An 18,906-nucleotide genomic window follows, 5' to 3' on the forward strand; every position below is an offset into this window, starting at 1 on the left:
TACAGTGGAGTAATTCAAGTTACGATATTTTACTCCCAAAATTTAGAGTCTGCATTTGCTACAATTTTCAACGTGCTTCCTACTCTTTAATCTACCCTGTAGTTAGCTGCTAGAAAACAAATTGAAAGTATCATCTTTTACTCAGGTATGGAGGTTTTTTTTTTACACTCCTTGAGGGGAATGAGATAACTCTATGCACTTTTCCCTTATTTTATTCCCCGTTTTGCCTGTCTGCTCCTTGATGGCTTTCACTCTTCGATCAATTCCATCAGTGTTAATTGGAATTTTTTTTTCCCATCTTCTCTTGTGATAAGAATATATTTTCATGTAATCTGTTTCTTTGAGCCCAGTGGTAAAAGGTCTGTCTTTGGGAATTCGGACATCTATTTTCCATTAAAATGAATGGAAAGTATTTGAGCACCTTTAAGCTATTGTGAAGAGAATATTCTTGTTCCCCTGAAAGGGATGTTTTGCAGTGAATGACAACAGATGATCTTGAGCTTTGAAACACGTGGATAGTGCTGAAAGTCTGTAAGTAAACCCTGTCATTTTATTTGCCTTTCACATAACTTTTCTGTTCTCAGAGGAGTAGCCTTTAAGTAATCCCAAAGAACTTCCCTCATCATGAAATACCTAACATCCAAAACACACCAACTTTGTTACGTTGCAGCTTCTCCAGAAAATGATGTAAATTTGTGTCCTTCATATTTTGAGGCAGAGATCCAACTGAGCTGACTTTTGGCAGTATGGAAAACCATTGGTGTTTTTTTTTTTTCCCTGGTGGTTTACTTCCTGTGCTCCAAAATTAAAGCTTTAATTTAGGAGGTAAAAAGCTCATAGTCTCTCTGACTGTGAGCTTCCAATAAAGATTGCACTAGATGTGAGCTGACACTTGGTTATTTGCAGTCAGATTCCTAATACATGAAGTCTTGGATGCTTGAAGTTGTGTTGACTTTGAAGACTACTGAAAAACATTTAAATGGTAAAATTATTTATTGGAGTTGGGTTTTTTTGTTTTTTTTTTACCTTTTTTTTTTTTTTTACCATTTTTTCAAGAAATAAGCAGGAAAAGAGGTAATCCTATTATGGAGACTTTGCTGCTCTTCAATACTTTGAGCCCTGAATAGATAAAAACATCAGCTTGATAGAGTAATGCTCTGTGCATTCTAGCCCTACCTTTCTCAGAGCAGTTTTCTAACTGAATGATTACTAGCACTAGGTGTGTGCATGAGCTGGATATGATGCCAGAGCAGCTAGCCCCAGCTCTCATGACTGATGGTGTGCTGCTCCAAGTAGCCATTGGCATGGCACTTCCAGCTGTCTCCCCATCCCGTAAACCCATACGTGATAGCCCCCAGTGAAATTTTATGGTGTGTTACAGCTTTACTATTTGAATCTCCAGGAATTCCAGACTGAAGTTCAGCTTTTCTTATTCAATTGGATGGATGATGGATAGCTTGATATTTTTGTTGGATTTCTGTTCAGATATGATGTTTCTCTCCTGCCTGGTGCTTGGACCACAAATGGTCCACTGAACCTGAGGCTTTCATTTCACTGTTGTAGTAATACCTTTGTTTCTGAAACAGAAAGCTTTAAGATGTAGCAACATTTATGATTCTAACATTGCAAAGTTATCACGATATGGTAAAAACAAATGTTGATTCATTTCAAGACCACAAAGGGGTTTCTTTAAAAGCCATGTTATGCTTATGTCCTGATTTTTACTCATTTTTTGTTGGCTTCTGGAAAATTCAACAAAAGGAACAGTGAGGACAGTAAAATATCAGTTAATACAGAGCTATTTTTATTCCGAACTTCTGTTCATTTATTATTATTATTATTTAGTTTGTTACATACTATCAAATGGTTTCACAATGTGACCCCTGATTTTGAAATGAAATAAATTTAATGTTAGTTAGTACTGATTAGTGGAATATTAACATGGATTTTTTTATTTACTAAAAAATCAGGAAATTAAAGTTCCCCTGGCAAACTTAATTATGTGTAATTGCACAGATATTACAATGGGGATCTCATTATATGATCATAGACCATCCTTGCAGCAGTACTAAATATTACAGTCCTTACTAATAATTGCAAGGAAAGTCACAGGAAAAGAGCCATTTGACCATGAAATAGTATCTGACTCAAGCTCTTGACAATACCTGACTGAAGAGTAGCGGTGAAGTTGGTACACTTCATTTCCATTATATCATTTTGAAAATATTATGTCACCTTGCTCAGTATGTTCCAGTTCTGTAATGAAAGACCGTTTTGTTCAAACACAGCTAAAATAAAAGAGCTGTTTGTCTATAGGATACCTAATCTTATTTCTGTCAGGCTTGCAGGATGACATCAATACTAACCTCACCAGATCTCCCAATTTTTGATAGATTTCTCTGAAAGAAAGGCTCTTATCTCTATTCTTGCGTAAATAAGACCTGAGGCTTAATTTCGAGTTAATAAAACTTTTTGCTTTTAATTTCTCTGCCTTTAAATAATAAACGCTTTCATCTTTTCCTTCCAAAATGAATTTCAATTAAAAGAAAAATAACCCCAAAAACATCCTTTAAAACAGCTGAGCAAACTGTGTTCAGATTACCCAAAAATATTCTCCTTTAGGCCAAAACTGAAGGTCTAATTGGAACCAGTCTTGCCTCATTTTCTAAGCGAATTTAGCTTATGTAAAATAAAATAATATTCAGACTGGGACATCCCTTTTCCCTATTACATCTAGTATGTCTATCTTTTTTATTCTTCAAGAACATCTTGGACTCAAAGATTATGAATAGTAGATCCTGCCCATCTGCATACAAAAATAACCCCGCTGAGATGGTCTACAGATGGGTAAGTTGTGTGAAAGGGAAACTTGTATACTTAGTTTTGATGTTATTAGTGCTAATATAACATTTGCATCCTTACTAGTGTTTCCCCTGTATTTGATATGGAGGTCACCACGTCACCATTTAATGGGTTTTTTATTTTTCTTACAGGGGGGTTTTCAGACTAAAAAGGACAAATCTTCGCTTGATGTTTTACTCATTCTCATTTTCTTCTTCTTCCTGCTCTCTGTAGTGTTTCTTTGCCCAGGGAGAAAGGAAACAGAATCAGGCTCTTCTGTACACTGTCCAGGTCAGCCTGTTGCCCTAAACACCCCTCAAGTTCCTTTGTCTGACATTTCCTGTTACTTGGCTATGAGATTTTAAGGAAATATATCCAGAAACTCTAAGCATAGGGACTTAGCAGGAATTTGGACCATTTGAATTTGGGCCTTGGGGTTAATTTTGTGTTGAGTTGCTTACAAGTATCATACAAGCCACGTGGTCTCAAGAGTCGTGCCTTTTCAGTAACGTAAAGTTCTAGTCTGTTTGGTAAATACATTGATTTACCCTCGCCTGTTATATATGGAGACAGATCTTACATAGGAGTTTTCACACTGTGTCTATATTTGAGGAAAAAAAATCCTATGTCATCTGAAGGGATTTCATGGTGAAGTATTAGATGAATAATGGCATTTAGCATTGTTCCTTTCAAAACGTACAGCCTTATTGCACATGTTGGACCTTCTTTTGGTGTTAGTTGCACAGCCTGAGATTTAAGGAAATTAATAAATAATTTTCCAGTTTCAAAGTTTTAAAGAAATACTTAAAAATACTTGGGAAAAAATATGAAAAAGCTAAATAATAACAATCTGATAGCAGTTAAGACACTTGCATAACTTCTGGCTTACTCAGAGGTTTTGAATATTTGAAGTTTCAGTACTGTCTGTCTCTTTTCTCTAGAGGTGGTGTTTGTCTCAATCAAGTCAATCAAATAAGTGTTAAAGCATGGAATTTCTCTTTATCCATCTGACATACAAATTTTATTTTTTTTTTTTTTTTCTTTAAGTAGCTACTCATTTAGAGGGCAATAGTCTCATGCAATATTCTAAACTAGAAGATAATTACTTCTTGAAAGAGTACCGTCTATGAAAATGGTGACATAAATATTTTCCAGGTAGAAAGGATTCACTCCCATAAGCTTGTGTGCATACCTCAACTCACACTCAGAGGGTCCAAGTCACTTTCAAAATGTAGCTGGTGATACTTTTCACTTCTTTTTTTTCCATCTAGATCAGATCTCTGTCAACAATAAAATCAGAGCATCTGACTTGATATGACAGTCACCGGAATCACAAAATTTCTTTTCAGACTATTTAAAGGGGGTAAAAATGAACTGATGACAAACCTACAGCTTCAGCATTTTTACTGTGGTCCATATCCATATCCATCTATAGCTATCTACAATTATTATGGCAGAAATCATATTTTCCTTCATGCTCCCTAAATTTCTGGGACAAAAATACAAATCTTTGATAGCTCATCATAGTTATGTGGTAGAAGAGAGTGATGGATGTGCATCCTGACTTGTCTGTCACCATAGTATTCTTCTAATGATAAAACTACTTTTTACCATTTGCTGATCAGCTTCTAATGGATTTCCTGAAGTGAAACATCAAATTTCTGGTTCTTTAAATACTGGCTGAGCTGCAATATGATACTTTATAATTAAATTATAGATAACCTTTGGGAAGCATATAGTTATATAATAGAGGGTGTACAATACAGTGCAGTAGGGTATGTAACAGGATCCGCTTCCATTGTAACTCCATGGCTTGGATGAGGGCCTTACACATTAGCTCAACAGCTAAATTGGTCACAAATTGCCTGCTGATGCAAATAAAGTTGATATCCCAGCACTCTGTAAATGGAGAGGACAAATACAGATGGATCGGAGGCTGCCTGCTTAGCTACAGGTTGTTATATGTTGAATAATTACAACGTAATCCATACATTCAAAATATAAAGTTCACATGTGATATCTCAAGTATGCGTACGAACTTGTGCAGGGAGATGGAGTACATGGGAGTTTGAAGACTGCTATGGATTTTTGTTCTTTTTATTGCAGAATGGCACTGTGGTCTGATATCGATCTTCTGGACTCTGTTTTATTAGGATTCTTAGTCCCTGTAGTATAAAGAGCAAGGAATAGTCTGTGTTTGGACAGAATTTCTTAGGCTGCGTAGATCTCACTATCACAGCTCACTGATGTAGCAGCTATAATTACTCCACACAGTACTGAAGTAATGCAGCACTATTGCATCTGATGTGGAATGACTGTACAAGCTAAGCATCATTTTGCAGCTTTTATGCAAGGTGGCCCAAATGCTATAAAGGCACAGTCACTGTTCCTTTGCCAACATGCTGATAGTGTCATCATAAAAGAAAGTGGGCATTTATGGTACATCGTGACTTGGAGGCAGATTTTCACAAAGCCATTGAAACAGTTGGAGACGTATCAGCTTTGCATCTGATCTATTATTCACCACATTCCTGGATTACAAACAAAACAAAACAAAACAAACAAAAACAATAGAAAAGCCAGTTCTTGTTCAGCAAATGTGCCCCAGCCTTGCCAATCAATTGGGCTGTCTGAGAGCCTGATCTATAAAGGCAACATAGCCTGAACTGACCAGGAAAGTCTGACATCCCAGTCTCACGTTTGTTTTCAGCAGAATGGTTAACTCTTTCCATTTAGCTTTTACTATTTGTACAATGAGAATAGCAGTAGCTTTTTACCAAAGGAAATTGTGAGATTTGATTTGTTGATAGGTGTGTGCAAAAGGACTGTGGAATCATGGATCAAAGCTGCTAAATTAAAGGAAAATGTTGCTTATTTGGAGTTCTGGCAGTAAGGAATGACTGCTGAGCTGGGGAAACAGTTGAGATTCTTTGAGTATTGAAAAACTCCAGGAGAGCGCAGTATTCCTCTCCTTCTGTCTTCAGCATCTTCACCAGTAAATGTGCAGGGGTAAAGAGCATCCGCATGGTTCTTCTACATTTTTGTTGACCCCTGCTGATGTAAATCAAACACGCTGTCCTCCTGTTATCTTCAGATTTAGAAAACCTATTTTAATCACTTCATACAGGTACCTAATTTGAATCAGCCTGCCAAGCTGCAGGGCTCTTGTGCTTTTTTAATTGGCATCTTTCTTGTTACATTTGAACATAGTTGTAAAGACACCGCAGAACATGAGCAGAGAAAACTAAATCACCATTCCTATTGGACTGGCAATGTGATTGTGTGTATAGCAGGGGAATCTGGAGGATATGAACGTGTTCTGAAGGAGACTACATGGAGGAAATCCAGTTCAGATATGTTGGCATGAGTGTTTCAAGGTCTTGCCCACAGTATCTGGCAAAGAGCTGCAACAGAAATTTATCTGGAATTTTTAACACTAGTATGGTATCCTTACATTCAGCCTCAGACCCATGTAGGTTATTGCAATACATGGGATCAGGTGTTTTCACTTGGAATCAGTCTAACAACCTATCTATAATATCTATAATATCTGTAATATCTATAATATCTCTAAGATCACTAAGAACCTCAAACTGTGTTTCTGATCTGCTCTTTCTGGATCAGCTGGAAGCTACAAGCTGGTTTATAAGAACAATTCTTGGTATTCTAGTAAAGCAGAGTCCCTGAAGGTGGTGATGAAACTGTTACGGGGCAGATAAGTGGAGTAGGTAAAAAATAATGTGTTAACCCATCGCAAGAATGAGCTTGGTTCAGGTTCATTGTGTCAGTCTTGCTTAAATGTCTGTAGAATTTGAAAACCAGCGTTTATGAAGCTGCTGAAAGGCCAAATTCTTTCAAATGAAGCAGATCATAGCCTCAGGTGTGGTTGTACGACACCTCTTCCAGTTGTGGTTGCCTATAAGATTTGTCTAAACTCACCAAGCTGGTGAGCCTGGGAACATAAAAAGGAGAGGAGAGAACAGGGCACTACAGAGCATGTTATTTGGCACTGAAGCACATTCCTTCCCTCTCAGTCTGTCATCCAGAATCTTGTCATGTACAACAAAGACTTGCACAGCCGTATCAGTTCTGGAGGACAGTTTGACTTTCCCTGTTTTCCATTTGCTCTTGAAGATCAGCATGTTCTTAGGGCTCTGAACTGAAAAGACAGGTTTACAGAGAAAGAAAAGCAAGTGTTATCTTTCGGGCAGACCAGGTGGCCTGAGGTATAGCGAGAGACAACCCAACCTCTGCTGTCCCTGTGGTATGACAGGCATGTTCTTGAGCACACGTCATGTGCTGTGCATGGCCAAATGCAGGCTAGCTACTTACTCTTCCCTCTTTCTGCAGGTGAAACAAGTGCATTGGCACCAACCAATACTTGAGAGGAAGAGTGATGGAAATGAGGGGATGGTGAGCAGCCCAAAGAATGAACGTTAGCTTGTGGTAAGAATTCTGGAGTACTAAGACATTCTTATAATATCCTCGCTTTGGAGTAAACCTAATTTTTAGAATTGGAATTCAGAGACTGTTCATATTATTTAAACTGAATAGCAGTGTCTTGTGATTTTCATCAATTGGCTTTGATACAGACAACTCTCGATAAAATATTTATATTCTTCCCATAACATTCCCCATCATATAACTCTGGGATTGGAAAACAAAGCACTTCGTATGTTTATGGTGCTACTTGCCCATGGAACTATTGTTGGGCTCATTTTACAGATGGAAATACTGAGGCAGTGAGTGATCATTGGTCATTTGGCATGTGTACAGCCAGAACGAATTATATAGAGACCCACAATTAGAAAGAAAGTCTCCTGGAGCACCTTCTGCTTTCCTAACCTTACATACCCTTCAATAAGGTGAATGTGGTCATAAGTTCCAGACAAACAAATATATAATGAGGCTAAGTTTTGCTGTATTTGAAGTAACTTAATTTGTAGAGCTGTTTCCACGTACTCCATATGTGCATTTAGCTAAATCTTACTGAAGGAGTTGAACTAAGTCACCTAATAGAGCTTTTTGCTCTTTGTATTTTATTCTAAGGTAAGAAAGGCAGTGTTTTGATGAAGGTGTTAAAGAAAGTAACTATTTGAAAAAAATTGCTTCATTTTTTCTGTGCTTACTGTACAGCTATATGAAAATGGGCTGTTCCTAAGCAAAATACAAAAATGTAGCAGCTAGCAGTGAACAAAACTAATCGAATTCACCAGTCACCAGGCTGGTTAACATTATAAAGCCTGCACATGAATCATGAATATATGGCCAGCCTCAGGATACAAATCCATGAATCTAGGGAGTTTACCTGTCTTTTTAGTAAGCAGGCTATCCCTTTTTGATCACTACAATTTAAGCATATATTGCCTAATAATAAATATGATAATAAAAATGCGTTTGGGGAAGTAGGATGTTGTAATAGAGCTTTGGATCAAAAACAGATTCATTTTACTTAATTTTAGCCATCCTCCAGATCACTGCCTCACCTCTCCATGTTCTGTAGGCTCCCTCTTCATTTAGGGGCATGGGGAGCTGGGCAGAAGGGCTTTTTAGAAGTGCCTGTCTCTCCACCAGCAACAGGGAGAGCCTACACAACTGCTTCAGACGGGACGCTTAACTTTTAGTTGACTGCGAGTTACTCGAGGTAAATTCCCTGTTAAGCATCAAGAGATTTGGATCCTCATTTGTTTGTCCACTGATTTTCCACATCCCTGGAGGCGTTCAAGGCCAGGTTGGATGGGGCCCAAGGCAGCCTGAGCTGGCGGGGGACATCCCTGCCCACGGCACGGCATGGCACTGGAGCTGGGTGGGCTTCTAGGTCCCTTTTAACCCAACCATTCTGTGGTTCTATAACTGTGATTCTGTGAATCTATGATTCATAGCATAGCCATGGCAATATCACTTAACTTTTTTTTTTTTTTTTTTTTTTTCCCTTGGACCCAGTTTTTCCAAGTAAAATAATAATTCCCTGCTGATGAAGTTGTTGGAGGAGCTTTGTCCGAGGGCAAAGTCCGGGCACAAAACCTTGTTTTGCCACTTTCATCGTAAGAATCAACAGAATTCCTGTGACAACGTAAGTTTACGCATGACGAGAGGCAGGGCTGGGTGAAAATTATTTTGAAAGCAGTGTAGATATGAGAGTGTATTGTAAAAATGAATGAAGATGTAGCAGCAAGTGATTGCGTGCGTTGGCTCCCCGGTCTTTTGTCTGCACACCTTGCTCCCAGCCTTTCTCCATCCAAAGAACACGAGGAGTGGGGAGAGCGTGTGCGAAGCCAGCCCTCTGTTTTAACTACCCTTGGCCTGTTTGGGAGAGCGTCGTGAGAGACTGATGTCTGCTCGCGGAACACCGCGCGCCGGATGCGTTGCACCTGTTCAGACATAAGCACGCTATTACAGATGCTGGGGAAAAGGTTCTCGATCCACGCGGGGACGTATTTGGGGAGGGGGTGTCCGATTGTTTACAGGGTCCCTCCTCTCCGAGCCCCGCCGTCCCCTATTGTCTAGGGAGCCGAGCTCCGCGCCCGGCCCCGCCGCGCACCTCCCTGCCCGCAGCGAGAGGAGCCGGCGGGCGGCGGGGAGGAAGGTGCGGCGGGGCCGCCCCGGAGCCCAACCTGTTGCTGCGGCGGCCGAGCGGGGAAGGAGGGCCGTCGGCCGCCCCGGAGGAGGGCTTTGTCTGCGCCCGGCTCCGCTCCCCCCCGCCGCCGCTCCCGCTCCCTCTGCCCGCCCGCTCTCGCTCTCGCTCTCCCTCTCGCTGTGGTTTTTGTAAGGTAGGTTGCAGCGCGTGTGTGTGTACACAACATCGAGAGCAGGAAAATGGACTCATTAGGGAGGCAGGCGGTCGGGAGCGCTCGCGCTGTAGTGCCGGGGAGACGGAGGCTATGAGGAGGCAAACTGAGGACGGGGGAACAAGGTAGGCCAGCCAACTTTTGGAAAAAAACGAGGGGGGGCGGGGGGGGGAAGCCCGAGCCCCGCTCCGCTGCGCCCGGCGGCACTTCTTTCTCCGGCCCCCCACCCGGGCTTCAATTTGGAGATGCAAGTTTGGCAGAGCCCAGTGCCAGCCCGCGGCCGGGACCACCGCGCCGAGGCCTGACCCCTGGAAACGTGCTTCCCCCCTCCACTTATCTCAGGGTGTGCCCCCTGCGATTCACTTTAATCACTTTCTCTTTTTTTCTTTCTTTTTTTCCCCGATGGCGAAGGAAACAAATGCGTTTGTTTTCCAACACCGCTTCCAAGTAAATCAATATCTCGCACTCCTGTGAGCAGCCCTCCCCGCCCGGCTCGCCGCTTTCCTCCTCTGTTTATGCACTTCCATCTGTCCGTCCATATATCATCTCCTCCTTATTTACCGCTAAATGGGTTTTATTACTATTTGCCGACGACTTCTGCCCGCAGCGCCGGCGACGGGGGTGAACGGGGACTCTTTGTTGTGTGGCTATATGTCGGCTATAAGTTTGAAGTCCAGGCTCGTCATGCGTTAAAATAAAAGCAGAAAAGAGAAAGCGGAGAAAGCAGGTTCCACTCCTCCTGACAGGGCTTTATCCGGAGGTTTTGTTGTTTGTCTGTTTGCCTGCGGGGGCGGAGGGGGTTAATTCGGGTGATCGTACATCGACTTTTTCCTCTCGGGTATTTTTAACGTCTATTTTTCATTATTAGTATTTTTCCAGTTTCCTTTCCTGGGCAGAAAGGAGACGCAGATCGCAACTTTTGTCTCTCGGAGCTGATGTCACGTTATGGAGGCATCGCCGGGTTCGGAAGGACCCCAAACTTTGGCGGAGGGAGTTGGTATCCTCAGCTGCCCCCCACCCTCTGCTCCGCGCTTCCGTCCGTGCCGGCAGGGACGGCAGGGGGAAGGGAGGGGATATTTTTTTACAGCTTGGCAAATTATGAAATCTATCAAGCCATTTTGTCCAGCACGAGTAACTATTTATTTACCTTTTTTTTTTTTTTTTTTTTTAAATTTGAGCAAATATTCCTGCTTATTTGTCATTTCAGACCTCGAAGCTTTCCTCTGAATTAATCCTTATTGTATTTTATTTTATTTTTTTGTGGTTGGGGAGGGATGTATGATGCATTTCGTCTGCCACTGAGCACTGTCGAGTTTTGGAGCCCAGATTTACTGTGGGTTCTCAGGGCTGCTCACAGTGATCCATTCGAAATGGTCCTTTTATGTGAGCTCCTGTCAGTGCTGGTGGAGGGCTGAGCTGCTGCTCTGCCGGTGACGGAGAGAGAGGAGAAAGGACAGAGGCAGCCGTGGAAGTGAGTTACATAAAATGTTCTGGAGAACCCGAAGTAATTATGTAAAATGGACGCTGATCGGTGGAGGTCTCTCCATAACAACAATCACCTTTTTAAAGAGAAAATAATTTATTTAATAGCAAGACTTCTTAAAAAAAAAAAAAAAATGCATTAGGCCTTCCTCTTAGCACAAAGAAGTGCATAGAGCAGTATTCCCAACCCACCTGGGACTGCTTCGGAGATCCTCCGAAACCTTCAAATCCTTTAAAAATATTTCTTAAAAATCCCTCTTTTATTTATTTATTTATTTATTTTTGCAGCCAGTGCAAACTTCTGCTGCCAACAGGTTTTTGTGGCTGTTGTTGCACTGTTTTTCTCGCTGTCCTTTAACTTGCAGCTCCCCGGTTGCAGCTGAAGTGCCTCCCCGCTGAACAAACTAAGTTAATTGAAATCCAGAGCAGCACATCTATTCACTGGCACGACAACCGCTCAAACTACTTGCTCCATTTTATCCAAAGCTTTATTCCAGAACCTGAGCGAAACTTTTCAAGGTTTTCTCTATCACTGTGCCAAGAACTGGTGGCTTGTCTCTTAGCTGAGGAATGGCATTCATTGATTGCTTTTCCCCCCCCCCCCCCCCTTTTTTTTTCTTTCTCTTTTTTTCTTTTCTTTTTCTGCTTTTCACTCAGGCTTCTACATTAATACTTTGTTGATAGAATTCCAGTGCACTCATGGCTTTGCACTGCCTCTCCTCCCAGAGCTCAGACCTCCAGCTCTGAAGCTGGGACGTGGGGTCCCAAAGGCACTGTGGTCACCTGCAGAGGGACAGCTGATGTGGCCTCAGGAGGGGTGACTGTGGGTTCTCTGGGGATGTTCCCTGGATGGATGGCAGTGCTTTTGGGCTCCTGGTGCGTCTTCTGGACTTGAGCAGGTGGGCAGCATCCCACTGGAGGGCAGCAATCCTGGCCCTGGGGGTCTCACCCTTTAGCAGAAGCCCAGCCTCACCTTAATGTTTCAAATAACTTTTAGAATGACTGTGATATATCTCTGCATTTTAGAACACCCCTACAGGGAAAGAAACATTTGAGCGTAGAAAGAGTTGGAATAGGAGAAATGTTTTTCTGTATGCAGCAAAGTCTCTTTAATCTTAAAAACTTTTTTCAGTAGAAGGAATCAATTTACTTTGAAATGGCTTATTCTTAAAAAAAAAAACAAAAAAAAAAAACAAAAAAAAACTCTTCGCCCTTTTGATGGCACAAAGTCCATCTGCAAACTGGGCACAATGGCAAAGGCTGCAGCATGCTTCAGTAAACTTCAAACCAGCGTGCGATGCTGGGGCTGGCACCCAGCGAGTCCAAGCCCCGGGACGGTGTGGTCTGCAGGGCCGGTGCTCCTGGAACTGCCTGGCTCTGGATGTGCGTTGTGCGGTGCAGAACAGACAGTGATCCAGCACCCCCACACCAAGGTAGTGCCCCAGAGTGGTGGTTTTGTGCCTCGCCGTGTCCTGTGGCCAGAATCAGTTTGGAGCGGGGCTGCGTGTGTGCTCCTGTGAGACAGAGCGAGGCAGCTGGGGCTGTGTGTCGGTTTGGGCCGCTGTTTGTTGTGGGTTTGCTGGTTTGTTGCTTTTTTTTTTTCCCCAAATGAGGCCAAAAATGGGGAATAAGGCGGTCAGATCCAAATACCAAACAAATAGCGAGCCAAATTAATTTTAATAATGGAGGATTTTGCTTTTCTCTTACAGGAGGAAAAAATACGGGGTTTGTTTATTTTGATAAAGGCAGTTGTAGCAATTTCCTGAGTTGGATATATCATTATTGTAAATATTGCTCATGGTTCTCTTATTTTCACATTTTCTTCATAGGCCCGGCTTATTCATAAGGGAAAACAGCTGCAGAAAATTAGAAAAATGCATTATTATTTATATAAAACTTTGATGTAAATAGGGAACAGTGTCCCCCACTACAGATTTCTGTGGGATGACTTACAAATCCCATACAAGAAAGATTACGGTCTTACATAAATTGTTATTTAAATCATTTCAAGAGAATCCCGTTTGTTTTTGCAGGCCATATGAGTCTTTAGCAGCACGGTTTGAATAGGACTTCTGTTTAGAAATGGATGGCATGCTGTGGCCTTACAGATCTGAGCCGGTTTCACTCCTGTCCCATTTTATAGGGCCCTTTTACAGGGTGATCTGTGTGGTAAAGAGCTCCGCCTGAAAGAGATTTGTAAATGTTGATGGAAAATTAAACACTGAAATTTAACTTCAGGTTACTTCATCGGTTTGGTTTGTTTTGTTTTGTTTTTTTTTCTTTAGCAAAACTTTCAGAAAACCCAAGCCCTATAAACGTTTTTTAAGATTTTTTTAAATGAAATAAAGCACTGGAAATAGTTGTTTTTAAACAATAACTTGTTCCCTCTGTAGAGTCGGCAAGTTCAGTCCGTGCTGCAGAGAGAAAAGGATGGCAAATCAAAGTGAAACTGACTTCATTGATTGCTTGAGGGTGGCCCACGAAAATTCTGAAAGTAAACAAACAGCATCATCTATGGAAAATAAATTGGCTTTTTATTCATCTGGCCATTCCAATAATCCCAGCTCCTCGTGGTAAAGAGCAGTGCATAACTGTGCACGAAGTTTGAAAGTATCGTGGTAATATTTGTACAGTCTTAACTTGAGCAGATTTACATGGGTTGTTCAGAATTTCAGTAAGGAGTGAATAAAGGCAAAAGCTTTCGTCTGGGACAGTTTTTGCTCTGACAGTGTTGCCTGTGTTCTTGCTATTATTTCTCTTACAAGTTAGCAGTTGGTTCTGACAGCAGCAATCCAGTCCTCTTTAAGAGGTAAGTGGCATTTTGGAATGCTTACTTCCACTCCACATTTCCACGTTTGTATGGCTCAGGTGTCCTGTTTCCCCATGTCCCATGAAAGCTTTTTGCCTATCTATACTGGTGGCAGCTCAGTCTGGGAGCTGCTCTGCTGGAGTGGTCACTGGGGTGGATATGACGCCGGTGAGACGCTGCTGGTGGCCCCACATCTACAATGGAGTGGGAAGGAAACAAGCACAGCTTCTGCCCCATACATAGCAGCCTCTGTGTCTTGAATAGTTAAAGTACAGCAGCGAGGGAATGGGCTGGTTAGATAGGGCTGCCTCTAAAAAATATGCTGTTCCTATGATGGCTGGGGTTTGGCTTTGGTGAGGCGAGAGTGTTGGGTCACAGCCTGTCCTGTGGGGCAGATGCTCACAGTAGGAAAAAGCAAGCCAGTAACGGAGCCGGCACTAGGTGGCACTATGGAAAGAGAGGCCACGGAGCGTGCAAGCACAAAGAGCGAAATGTGGTGGTGCCAAGCAGGGGTCCCTTCCCACCAGCCCCGGGGAAGGCAGGTGTTAGGGCTGCTAGAGCTGCAGTCTGACCTCACTTGCTCTGCTGCAACCCGGCTCTGCTCCTCAAAGCCCCTTAGCAAAAAGAAGCATTCCACAAGAAGCGAGTTCTGCCAATTCAAGCACTGGCAGCGTCTTCAGCACTTCGTTCTTAGTGCAGTGCTATACACCTTTCCTTGTGCTGTTGTGAAGTGAGCACAGACTCCATTCTCCAGCCAGTTTGCATGAGTGTTAGCAGTGCAAAAGCTGAGCTCAAACCAGCACATACTTCCTCCAGTTTGATACTAGCTTGAATATTGCCACTATATACTGTTGTACTGAAAATCCTTCATGACTGCCGTGAAGAGGAAAGGAAACCTGAAGGGGCAGGACAGGGCGTGTGACCCTTTGCAGAGCGTCTGTGCTCTATCTGTTGGAAACATTTGGCAGGACAGAAGTATTGCCATTCTGTAAGTCACGTCTGTAGATGACCTCTTAATGTTATGCTTCCGTAGTAAATTTATCTTGGGGTTGTGGTGGAGCTAAAAATGCAGGCAGTATGGTGCCATTTGATTCTGAGGTAAACATAGCATGGAAAGTACTGGCTTTTTTTTTTTTTTTTTTTAATTTTTTTTTTTTTCCTATTTTTCCCAACCAAAAGACTTACTTTCTAATATTTTACTTCTCTGATCACTGACAGCTGAAAGTATGATCCATCTCTTGCAGATGCACAAGTGAGACTGGGAAAGTTGCCTTATGGACTTCAGAGTTTTCCTTTCAGCCAACTGAAAGTTAATTATTGATTTCTCTTCCCTCTTCAGGGTTCCCTATGCCGTTTACTCTGGCTAGAAAGTTGGTGGTCACAGTGCTGGAATTTGGGAGTCATGGCTATATGGCAACATGGGACTTTGTGTTCAGGCAGTCAGGAGCAGATTAGATGGAGGCTGATATGGGAAAGAGTGAAAAAAGATGTTGGTAAAGCTTCTCTAAGCTTTTATGCAGGGTGGACGTAGAGACTGTTCTTCATGGCTTTGGCTCCTAGAAGTTTTGATAGCTAAGTGAGTCACTGGTGTTAGTGACTGAGAGGAATGCTGACAATAAAACAAAACCAAACAAGCTAACGGCCCCCCAGACTCATTGTTTAGGCTCAGGCACAAGAAAACCATGTTTAACTGCTACTGTGCTCCCTCTGCTGGCTCTGCAAAACGAACGAATGCAATTCCCAGGAGTCTCAGCCACGCCTGCCAGGACAGCACCCTGCAAAAACTGGGGTTAAGTAAGCAAATGGCTTCGAGCTCTCTTCTTCTCCTGTATTTGCAGGAGAAGCCTTCATACAAAGTGTGCTACAGCCTTATATACTTGGCATGACACACTGAGCATGGTCATGAAATCTCAATCCACTAACTCAGACTTCTTTTGCTTTGTTTCCAGTCTCGCTTATATTTGATAGGCGTTTTTTTTTTCTGCCTTTCCCAGAAGTTTGAATTTTCCATTTTACTGCTGCTTCCTCTAGGATTCTTCCCCTCTGAAGGAGTTTTAGATATGTTCTTGCCGGTGCTTTTATCGTCCATTACAGTGTATGTAGGATCTGAAGAAGCCTGGGTGCAGCTAAGGCTTTGGCTGCTTCCTACTCTCTCTGTCCCAGTTAAATCTGCCTGTCAGCTCTGTACCGCTGTGCCCACTTCATCCTGGCCTTTGGCGTGAATAGCGGCTGTTTTTTCGGGATGCTCTCGAACATCCTTCCTCGTTGTGATGCATCTGTATTTCTTTTCCAAACATAGACCCAATTGTTTCATATGTTCCCTGCACTGTGCGTTTTCCCCAGTAGATCTGTTTTTAAAATCCAGCATTTTGTACTTTCATACTATGAAGCACTTTGAAGTTCCGGATAAGGCTGCGTATTGGAGAAAAAGCTGGAGAGAGCTTTATTAATTCCATTAGAATATTTGGAATGTGTGGAAGATTCCTGACACAGTAATTATATAGTGAAATACTGTGCTGTATTTCCCGTATTTTTCACCCCTGAGGACTGTCATAATGAGGAACCTCATCTTGCAGCCATAGGCATGTTGGTGGGAGTCGGCCGTGCTGAGCTGCAGCAGGACTGGGCTCGAGTTCTCCGTGTAGAACAGTGAAAAGTTTCCTCTCTGTGAGTCTCACACTGCCCATCTAGGTGGCTGCTTATTAAATCCTTACCCAGTAGGGACAATAAACCAAACAGCCTGGTGGGTAGCTAATTGGCTGGAGTGACTCAAGCCACATATAAATCTCATTTGTACTCAGAACATTGACTCTCTCTGGCCTCATCGGTCTTCCTAGTATTCATTTGTTTGGAGATGGCCAGAATAGAATACAAAGAAAATCATTCCTTGCTCTTCTTTCTCAGCGTGTCTCTTAGGGTGCACATGGGATGATTCTCCATTATTTCCCTTGCATAGACCCTGCACTTTAGGAACCCATCCTCCTGTAACATAAAGCAGGGAGCTGGGCCCCGTGTGGGCAGCCACAGCAGAGACATCAGGAAAGCGGAGCAGCGCCGAGAGCAGCTCACCCTCCACCAGGTCCCTTGCCATGAGGAATCGTAGCAGGGGTTGGTATGGAGATGACTTGCCCTCCTGCTGTACCTGCTTTGGGGATAAATAGAGAATTCAGCGCCTGGGGCTACCAATCTGGCACCTTTTGCTAGTGCTAAGCTAATGATGTGATTAGGACCAATACACGTTTTCAGCAAAGGCCCGGCCTCTGCTGACTCACGGCGAACTGCTTGAAGCCCAAACACTGTTTTGTTTTTTTCCAGCATTTCATAAAAACGCTGCTTTTATTTTCCTTTCCGAGCCACGGCCAAGTTCTGAAAGCTTCAAAACCTGCTCCAACCAGATAGTAAAAGTGCGTTTTTAAGATACTGACATTTCCTAAATGAGTTGGTCTTTTCTGAGCTATATCAACTTCAAATCATTTATCCACTAAGTCAGTCGAGCTCAGCCTGAAACATTTTGCTGCTGTGAAAGCAGCTGCTCCTGAATGAGGTTAAAAGCCAGTTGTGCTCCTGCAGTACATTTGGCTTTGCTATACTTTGTGCTCGGCAAGAGAAAGCTCAGGCTTTTTCTCTGGTGCAAGGCTTTTTTTTCCTGCTAATCTCTGAGTCCCTTTTTACAGGAGACGGGATCCCATTCAAAGCTTTTCATAATAGTTTTTAGGCAATTTTTTTTAACCTATGTACAAAGATGTTAAATATTTTATTCAGCACGGAGGCACAGAGCAGTATGGGAAATGGCAGTGAGACTGCAGCGTAGTAGCTGGAGCAATGTATGCGAGTACGTAGGTACTAGAAAGGATAACCCACTGATGGTGGACGCAGAAGTCTTATTTTGGTTATAGTTTATTTTCCAATTTTCAACAAGTCTCCCCATTTCTCAGTTTCTCAGTTCTATGTCTTGAAGATAAGGATAATGACATTTATTTATTTCTGAGAGCAGTTGGGAGATTGGTAGCCACCGCTTTATCAACTAGTTTTAACATGTCAATAATCTCTCCCTCTCTACTTTTTATCCTATTGCCCTAGAAGTGCATTGCAGCCTTTTTCTTCACTTTAATGGGGTTTCCTTAGTCAAGTTTTTGAACATGTAGTCTTTCTCACAGAATCATAGAATCATAGAATGGGTTGAAAAGGACCACAATGATCATTTAGTTTCAAGCCCCCTGCTATGTGCAGGGTTGCCAACCACCAGACCAGGCTGCCCAGAGCCACATCCAGCCGGGCCTTGAATGCCTTCAGGGATGGGGCATCCACAGCCTCCTTGGGCAACCTGGAGGTTCTTTGGCACATCCAAGCAGAACGTACACCTGAGGTCCTGCTTGTTGATTTTTTTTGGTTTTTTTTTTTTTTTTTTTTTTTTTTTTTTTTTTTTTTTTTTTTTTTGAGAATTTTTCTCCACATGGAGACAAGTGTTGGCATTTGCTTCAGTGGTAGAGATGGCAGTAACTGTTTAGCCCTATGCATGCAGACTGTACCATCTCAGGTGAATTTTGAATGAGTTGTGAGCCATATATTGCTACTGCAGTCATCCCTAGATCGCCCTAACCAAATTACTGTTAGCAACAGAACTGGCCCAGGTGGAGTGAGAGACATCTTGTCTAGATCACTTCTGTATCCACCAGCCACAGGGACAAGTTCATTCTGCTACCAAACAATTTTCACTTCACATCTTTTCTTTTTTTTTTTTTTTTTTTTTTTTAAATTTTTGAGGGAAAAGAAAAGGAAAATAAAGAGGAAATGAGTTAAAATGAACATTTCTGGAGTTCTCTGTTTGAGACTGGTTGTTTAGAAGCATTGTTGACTGAAAGCTTTAAAGGGTTATTGAAATCTGTTTGAGTGATGTTACTACGGAACGCTGGCTTCTATATGGGAGAAAGATACACGTGGAGCTTTTAGGAGAGGGGGTTGGGACAATGTGAGCAATAAAAAATA

At 42.3% G+C, this 18,906-nt stretch overlaps 1 protein-coding gene across 21 annotated transcripts in view; it reads left to right on the top strand.

The window, feature by feature from the left end:
* The first annotated feature begins 9,414 nt into the window (after window positions 1-9,414).
* ZBTB20 (zinc finger and BTB domain containing 20) overlaps window positions 9,415-18,906 on the top strand; it is a 466,833-nt gene continuing 457,341 nt past the window's right edge. For 17 of the 21 annotated variants that reach the window (XR_008211397.1, XR_008211398.1, XR_008211401.1 and 14 more), the window contains exon 1: window positions 9,618-9,754. The gene's annotated coding sequence lies outside the window, so the exon portion shown is untranslated. The other 4 variants (XM_052704477.1, XM_052704493.1, XM_052704410.1 and 1 more) reach the window with 2 other exon arrangements.

The sequence above is a fragment of the Tympanuchus pallidicinctus genome, unplaced genomic scaffold (genome assembly GCF_026119805.1).
Source record: "Tympanuchus pallidicinctus isolate F22 unplaced genomic scaffold, pur_lepc_1.0 scaffold10, whole genome shotgun sequence".
In the NCBI taxonomy this organism is placed as follows: domain Eukaryota; kingdom Metazoa; phylum Chordata; class Aves; order Galliformes; family Phasianidae; genus Tympanuchus; species Tympanuchus pallidicinctus.